Source organism: Suricata suricatta, chromosome 4 (assembly GCF_006229205.1).
Source record: "Suricata suricatta isolate VVHF042 chromosome 4, meerkat_22Aug2017_6uvM2_HiC, whole genome shotgun sequence".
Lineage (NCBI taxonomy): Eukaryota > Metazoa > Chordata > Mammalia > Carnivora > Herpestidae > Suricata > Suricata suricatta.
In genome coordinates, this window is record NC_043703.1 from 151,724,523 (window position 1) to 151,733,520 (window position 8,998).

General features: G+C 48.6%; 1 long non-coding RNA gene across 1 annotated transcript; it reads left to right on the forward strand.

The window, feature by feature from the left end:
* The first annotated feature begins 1,056 nt into the window (after positions 1-1,056).
* Positions 1,057-8,274, forward strand: LOC115289175. Its single transcript, XR_003907438.1, has 3 exons — positions 1,057-1,169; positions 6,572-6,686; positions 7,995-8,274. It is a non-coding gene; the product is annotated as an uncharacterized LOC115289175 (long non-coding RNA).
* Positions 8,275-8,998: the final 724 nt, after the last annotated feature.

Sequence of the window (8,998 nt, forward strand, 5' to 3'; positions counted from 1 at the left end):
CCCTACAAACACCTGTAAATAGGTGTTGAACATAAGGATAAGCAAATGAAGTAAAACGGAAATTATGTAGGACAGAAGCTAAGAGGAAAAAGAGAGGGGATTACTGCATCTAGTAAGAGAGTCAGAGACCACCCCTTTGAAGATGTGCTATTTGGGTGCTGAGGTCTGAAGATACAATTAATAACTTCTCTCTTCACCGTGGGGATTCAGAACCGATGAAGCATAAGAGATGGAGTCAGACGGAGGTGCTGACCCACCGGCATTCCTCTGCTACCTCTGGATGGGAGAACAGGGCCCACGCCCCCTGCCCTTAGGTCTGCAGCCTGGGAGGCCCCTGCGAGACCAGGCCTGGGTCTGCAGAGCAGATGTGCTGAGGCTGCCTCCTGGGGGGTGACGCTGGAGCAGGCGGGTACTGCCGCAGTGGAAGGCCGTGCACAGAGACCGGGTGTAGTGACAGCTTCTAGGAGGCAGCTGGTAGGGACCAGACCAGAAGGCATTGATCTGCAGGCAGAGGGGACCCTCCAAAGAGGGATGGAGAGAGGGCTGAGCCACTGTGCTTAGGTCTTGGTCCCCCGTCATCCCTTCCCTGTGAAAGGTGGAGAGAAGGGCAGAAACGTCTCTCTCCTTTTCCTCTCCTGGAGAAGGTGTTGAGACTGTCCACCTTGCCTCTCCTGCTCTGTGGAAACAGGAGGGGTGTGTACGCATTTCTCTCTAAAAATGCTCATGAATGTAGTGGGCAGACAGTCCAGAAAATTTCAGGCAGAAGAAATGGTCCGTATAAAGGGTCAAGGCGAGGAATCGTGGAATGCGTAGGTGGGAGGGGGTGCTCCGCGGTGCCTGCAGCCTGGGGTGCTTACGAGATGGGGGAGGATAAGGCAAGGAAGATACTGCCAGATTTGGAGAGCCTCGAATTCCAGGCTTAGGACTTTGACTTTGATCATTAGGCAGTGCAAATCCATGCCTCTTATTGGAAACATAACTCCAAGCATCGCCTCCAGCAGAGCAGGGCGCGTGCCGGGTTCTGGCAGAAGGCGCTGGTTTCAACCGCCGCCTCCACTTTACCTGCCGATGAGCAAGGCTAGGTGCGCTCCCCCAGGCCCCCGGATGAAATCGCGTTGCACTCTTACCTCGAATATCGTAGAGGAAATCTGCAGCCCCCAGTCCTTGAGGTAAGGACAGAAACAGCAGCAATGCCGTGAGCAGATGACTGAAAAGGGAACCCGCTGCCAGAGGGCGGGAGGAGACAGGGCAGCCCGGTGCCTGGTGTCTGGTACCACGACTCCACGCACTACATCCCCTCTGAGGAAAGGGTAGGGCTGTGGGTGAGCACTGAGTGAGGGTCACAGCTAACATGCCAATGTGAACGTGGGGCTCCTTAGTTCAAGTAAAAAATAACGTTAGGGAGAAACAAAGGTTGACCCCTAAATGGAGGCATTATCTTCAGCTTTGGAGGGAATCATGCCAATCATCTAACTTAAGGGAGGTAATAAACCAGTATATGACTATTCCCCCGATTCCCTCCCCCAAATTGATAGAGTTGACTCTTTATTCACTCAGCACATTGCAGCTGATGAAGCCCTTTCACGTGACATCATCTCATGGGTCCACACAAACAGCCCTGTGACCTGAGGGCAGCCCAGTCCCATGAGCAGGTCTAAAATCAGGTCAGCTGCACCTCTGGCTCTGTCATAACCTTGTGGTTTTGCTGATGGGGGCTTTCTTTGAGGAAGATGGGGAAGGAACTGGTCTTCAGTTCATCAGAGGTCTGCAATCGACAATGTTTCTGTGATCCTTCATTCTATGTGATACCATATATACATATGATTTCCAAAGTGACTGTGCTAACCAGAATCCAAAGCGTGTAAATAGAATGGCAAATAAAACTATTTGTGAGCAAGGGTAGGATATTAAAATCAGGCTCAACTGGGCAGATTTGGGGCTTTCTAGACCACCAAATTAACTTTCCTCCTTTCTTGGTCTTCTAAGTAGGCATAAAACATTTAAAAGGAGGCATAAAGATACAAATCAGTAGACTTTGGCTCAGGAGATATTGAAAGTGGTGTTTTCAAGAACTGTAACTTGAACACCGAAGACAGTGTGTGTAACCTCCAGTTTAGCATGGCCCCCACCCTTTGCTAATGCCACATACTGGACCCAGGCTTATTCAGCCATTTGTTCAACACGTGTTTACTGCCACCTGCTCTGTGCCACAAATGCCCTCATAATTATGTTTGCATTACTTGCCTGGACCCTGCAGAATTTGAAAAAGTGACTGCCATCCTGCAGAAGACAGATGTGGATTAATGTTGACTAACGTGCCTTCGTTCACCTTAGTGTAACCACTGTAGCTGATGTTTGAGTCATTTTGAGCCCAGGGTATTGTAACCAGTGACCCACCACAACCTCCAGACTGGATTTTCTGAAGACTTGCTGTTTTCGTTTCCATATACCCATGACTGGTGGCAATGGTAGGCGTTCCTGTCCCCAGAGTCCAACCAGATGACCAAAGCCAGGAAACTTTCAAGGGCTTGCCCAAGCCCCGAAAGGCAGCAGTGAGGCCAGCCTGGACAACTGGTCCCCTTGATTCCAAGCTGGGGGCTAGATATCCTGTCCTTGAGGGGCTCTGGGTTTCAGAGCCTGCCTGGGAGAATGAACAAAAGAGATTTCAGTTGTCATATCTACACAGCCAGAGCCGCTCTCTTTTCTGACTTGGCTGGCTTTCCCTGTGTGCTGTTTCACATCACATACCTTCTCCCCCCTCCCCTCCGATGATTGGTTGAAATTAAATATCCTGAAATTACTTTGAAAGGGGAAGAAAAGCTAATACAAAATTTTAATCAAAACACAAGCTTAACAGTTCCCAGGCTTTGAAATGTGAAGCAGAGACTGGCTCCGTGGAGACGTCCCAACCTGTTTTCAGGTGTGAAGTTCCTTCAAGGAAGGGGCAGTCTCCCAACTAAAAGAATTACAAGGAAGCCAGCATGTAACAAAACTGGCAATTTCCAGAAACAGCTGGACCTTCCTTCTCTTTCCACAGTGTGCATGGGCAGGCCAACTCAGAACAAAATCCTGGCTGTGGACAATGGAGGAGAGGTCCACCTTTGATCCCTGCGTCTGCATCCAGGGTCTGAAGGTTACCGAAGTAAAGGACCGGACCAGGCTTCTAGGGAAGCTGAAATCCCCAGAAAACCAAGAGCGGCCCTGATTGCAAGGAGCGGGCATGGTGCGCCCTCTGGTGGAAGAGGTCCCACAAGACAACCTGAAGGATTTCTCCCTGGATTAACTCTATAAATAGACAGATGATTTATTAAACAGATTTGAAGCTCATTTGAGGCGCTGGGCCATGATTGCTTCAGGGCTCAAATAAGGGAGTGCTTAGGACCCTGCCTCTTATGCAAGCACCTGGACTCACTTAGCGAGTCACTAGCATGATCTACATTACAAGTGCATCGGACTGTTGGCTCAGCCGCTCCCAGCCGGGAGATGCCAAATTCCTCATATATAAAAGGAGCTTTAGTAACTCAAGCAAAATAAGCACACTTTTCCCCCCACCCCCTTCCCAGAGACTGAGGCGGCAGGGTTTCTGGGAGGATACACAATACCTTGTTACAAACCATGTAATGTTTTAAAAAGTATCTATCTGACAGCCTTGGCTAAAGCCAGATCTTCTATCTCGATTACTTCAATATGTCACATCCATATCACACCACGGCGTCCAGGCTTTCGGAGCCAAAGCCTCTCTGTCCTGTCCAACCTTCCCATCTGGAAGCAATGAGCTTAATATTCTGGCTCTCCCCCCATAAAAGCTATGTCACAAAAAAGTAGCAGCCTGTGAACTGCTTTATCCTCCAAAGACACACCGGGGCTCACTCTATTCAGTTACATGTAAAGACCGTCCCCAACGCCCCGCCCCCTGCTGCCCTTCAGCCCCAAATGGCCTGTAATGCTCAATACAGTACCAGGGGGACGGGAGTGAATTGACCATCATTTACACTGTAATCCCACTTTTGACATTTTGAGGGATGCAGCTTACGATATGGTGGAGGCTGAGGGACTCCCTCTGGACAAATGTGTTTGCGAAAGAAGTATCTCTTTGTAGGCAGCCTACTGTTTCTGGTGACACACCAGGGACTCAGCTTTGGAACCTGTCTTGTGCCCCTCTCCCACTGACCTGAGCTTCTCCAGCAGTATCTGAAGGGTTCCAGGTGGCCTCCGTGTTTGTAATTGACAGTGATAATGCCCTCCCCTCTTAGCTGTGCCTTATTCATTCTTTGATGTACCTCCTCATTGAGTTTGGATTGAACGACCCTTTGGCTATGCTCTCTGTTAATTACAGTGTCAGAGGGGTCTCTGGTCTTTGGGAGACTAAGTATGTGAAGGGGACAGACCCCAAATTCAGAACAGTTGGAAAGGGGCTCAAAAACAAGGAATCCTTGGGGGGCATGCGAGGCATGCCTATTTCCTGGCCCCTGCCCAGAATCATGGGAAGTAAGGCCCGGGAATGCACATAGTGGAAAAAATTCCCAGGTAACTTCCACACACAGAGGACACACTGAGTTAGGTCAGATGAGGCAGCAGATGATGAAGTGTAAAATTTGGGGAGAAATCATGTGATCCGAAATGAGAACTTAGGTCTTTGCCTGGAAATGATATAATCCTGATGCTCTAGCTCCAGTCCCAGGGTTCTGACAGATTAGTGTGAAAGGAAACCACCCCACGGCTGAGCGCCGAGGACTTTGGCGACTTGACTGCTCTCCTTTAGTTGGAAGCTTCTGGAGGCAGAGGCCAGCCTTCCTGTGCTGAGTCTTTGGGGAAGGGCCTCCATGTGCTGGAAAAGATTTGAAAGAGCAGCTTATGCAAGCTTCTTGTTTTAAAGGGAAGACACCCAGCCTGGGAAGGGAAGATGGCTGCCCAATGTCACCTAGCTTTCCAAAACACAATTACTTGGGCTAATTCTTTGATTCGGAGACATCATCAACATTTGAGAATAAACCAAGCCCATGTTTGTGAAGGCTCATATTCTCCAACTTCTGAAAGCATTGCCCACTCACTAATGTATGCTAAAGAGTTTTCAAAAGGGCTCATGTATGAGCCTTTCCACTGGCGGGTCCTTTCAGTGGCCCAGCATCTAGTGGCCACGTGCACAAAACCTGTCCCCCGGAATGCCGCCTTGCTGCACTGAAGTTAACCTCCTCTCGGCAAATTAGTTCATGACCCAGTGACAGTTAAATGAAACTGAAGGCACATCAAGAGGGGGTTATTTGTGTTCTGTCTTTTTTTAGACCAAGCCTCTGATGTGTTTATTTGGAAGCTTGGCTCCTGCTCACTATCCCCCGACTTAGAGTTAATCCTGTGTTTTCTTTGAGCCACCTTGAAATCTCTGTCAAAGGAAAAATACTGCCTGATTTTGAAGTACACTGCATTATAAAAGGAATCCCAAGGTTTATGATCTCAAATTTATTGTCAAATGTATTTACTTCTCATTTGTCTTTTTTTTCCCCCAAGTTCAATCCAGCCTAGACGGTTTTAGTGTGAGTGGTGAAAGAGCACGGTTGGAAGATGCGAGGTAGTGTGTCCTGGGAGACTATTTGTCCTAAAGAAGAGACTCACGCAGTGCTCCCCAGTGACAACCTCGTGAGGGACGAGGCGGCTTCAAGGGGCAGCCACCCTGCCTGAGTCACTCATTCCTCAGGACCTGACACATGGTTGGCGCACAGGGGCAGCCAGCAAGCGTTGGCTGGATTAATGGTCACTGAAATGGGCGTGAGGCTAGTGCCTCCATTCTTACTGGCTTTGCTTCTATCGCAATGGGATCTTAGGGAGCTGAAATATCTTTGTTATTTTCTTTTTTTATTATTTTTTAAACTTTTTAAAAATGTTTTTTATTTATTTTTGAGAGACAAAGAGAGTGCAAGCAGGGGAGGATCAGAGAGAGAGGGAGACACAGAATCTGAAGCAGCTCCAGGCTCTGAGCTAGCTGTTGGCACAGAGCCCTATGCGGGACTCGAACCCACAAACTGTGAGATCATGACCTGAGCCGAAGTCAGATGCTTAACCGACTGAGCCACCCAGGCACCCCTCTTTATTATTTTCTTATATATCCGTGAGACAAAGCAACTCACAGGGAAAAAATAATGTTCATCTTTTTAAAGGAGTTCTATATTTAGTGAAATATTTTGGGATTGCCTAAAATTGTATACATAGACACATGTATCTGATGTTTTCAACTAGTAAATACAGGGTAATACCCAGGAAAAATTTAGGTTGCTGTTTATAACAATATTTTTAAATGTATAACAAACTTTTTTTTTTCAAATCACAACTCTTGGGATGCCTGGGTGGCTCAGTTGGTTGTGTGTCTGGCTTTGGCTCAGGTCATGATTTCACGGTTCGTGGGTTCGAGCCCCACGTTGGGCTCTGTGCTGACAGCTAGCTCGGACGCTGGAGGCTGCTTCAGATTCTGTGTCTCCCTCTCTCTCTGATCCTCCCCTGCTTGTGCTGTCTCTCTGTCTCTCAAAAATATATAAACATTGTTTAAAATTTTTAAATCACAACTCTTCTTTTCTACCAGTTGTAGGACTCTGGACTGGCTGGCGTTCAGACTCTGGAGTGTCCTCAGTGGGACAGAGAAGGTCTGCGGTGTGCTCCCCAAGACTCGAGGATACATGATTTCTTGAGGCTTTCAGGTGAATCAGGTAGCCGAGACTCAGAGCGGTCCCTCTTTTCTCAGCTCTGTCGCCCTTCAAGGACCATGAGTGAGATGTACAGAGAGGAGGAAAGGCAGAAGGTGGGACATGAGCTTGCAGATACACGGGGGAGAGGGAGCAGGGAAGCCACTGCAACTCGCCTTTTCTTTTTCCAGTCACTCCTCGGACCACACACTTCAGCTCGAGATGACCTGTAAAGAGACACCGGATGCTTTTCTGGTTGGCTCATCTCAGATTCAACCCTTGAAGCTGCCGATGCGCATGGACAGATCTTACTGGGTCCTCCAACGTCTACCCCTAGACATTAGGTTTCATTGTTCCATTTGGTTCTGTATTTGTTTCCTTGAGTTGGCCTCACCTCCCAATCAGATCCCAGAACCTAAGTCTGTGCCCCTCCCATCCACTGCTGAGTGACAGGCATAGTAGGGATGTTCACTAAATGTTCACTAAATCCAAGAGGCTACTCCTTAGCTTAGTCACGCCCATCACTTCCTGTGAGCATTCTCTCCAGATTTTTCCAGGCAGGAGATGACCCAGGTACCTTTGGCACATTTAAACAGGCATTAAGAATCTGCAGAGCCCTGTAGTTAGTTGACCTCTGCACTGACTATAGATTTTGAAATAACGGTTAAAACCCACATACCTTCCTAGAAATGCGGCTAGGCTGCATTAGATTGTGAATTGGGAGGTAAATATTTTGCATGCTTCATTCTATTTACCAAGACCCTGCTTTCTGGAGCGGTGGTATTTAAGATGATTGGACTCCTGCAGGGTTAAATCGGCTCCATTTGGGTTCACTCTCAACAAGTTCACATTCCAGCCTCGCAGCCCCCGACTAGCACGTGCAGAGCCCTCGGCATGTCCCAGGCACCTTTCACATCTGAACCGTCCATCAGACATTAATGTGACAGAGCCATCACCAGACAAGTTCATCTTGCCATTAATATCCTGGAATAAGAACACCCAATATACACATCCTGAGATTTAATCTGTAAACAGAGCCCCAAGCATCTGGGGAAAGGAGGCGTGTTTATCCTTCAGCAGTGCTACTTACACACAGCTCAGTGAGACTATGTTTGGCACTAATCAGAGACATTTTCTGAATGGCTGGAGGGCACGGTCTGAGAGGATGTTGTGACCTGCTGTCCCGATGGCCAGTCAGGAGCTCCAATGCCATCCACACACCTCGGGGAGTCCCCAGAGGCTCCTGCCGGCGCAGGTGGTAGTCTTTATCTTCAGTCACCTCTGTAGGGGAGTCACGGGGATGCTTCTCTCCCTTTCTTCCAGGAAACGATGAGTCCAGTGGCAGAACGGCCCTCTGCGGTCCCAGGACTGCAAACACCGCTGTCAGCAGCTCTCGATTCAGAGAGGAAGGTCCAAAAGCAAATTTGAAAAGAGTTTGGTTATCATTTCTGAAGTACAGAAGTATGTGAGAGACTTTGACACTTAGAATCATCCAGAACAAATACTCTCCAGCTTTATCCTTTCTGCCCTATGCCAACAAATAGTCTATCCCACCTTCTGGAAGAGTACAGCTTCTGTCTCTTCTACCCAGTTCGGTGTAGGCTTTCTGGGTCAGTGGTGATGAATTTAGGATTAGGAGACATGAGAAAGGAAGAAAAATGTGTTTTCTCAAAAGGAGAAGAAGAGGAGGAGGAGGGGAAGAAGGGGGACTAGGAAGGTGGGGGGAGGGGAAGAGGAGAAAAGAGAGAGAAAGAAAGAAAACAAAATGACCACTGAAGTACGGGTGAATGAAGCCTCGCCTGACTTTGAACAGTCTTCCCTTCGGAAGAGAAGGCTCAAGCTGGCAGTCACACATCACACCCCCTCTCAGGAGTATTTTGTTTGGCCCCATCAGGGTTGGCCTGAGGAGTCCCTTTGAAACAGCGGGAAACGTTTGGCTCTGAGAAACTTACTTCCACAAATTTGCCCTCCAACACCCAGAGAGAGACACAGGTAGGCCCGTGCAGGATATTCACTCTTGGTGGCTCCGTGGTGGCACCATGTAGAGAGACGCAGCTCCTGGAGGGGTGTCATGTAGAGTCACGTGGGTGCGTGATAATTCATCACTGCTGCTTCCGTTCTTGTCTCCATTCGACGTTGATCGCCCACGCTCTTCCCTACGGCCAGGCACCCCCACCGCGCATGCGCATGCCAGCGTGTATGCGCACTTACCCACTACCCAGGGCAGCACGGGGCTGGTCTCCTTTGGACAATATTTGCTCTTCTGCTTACCAGACTCACACATGTTTATCTCTCTGGCCTTGTAGACATTGAACTTTGTAAGCAGC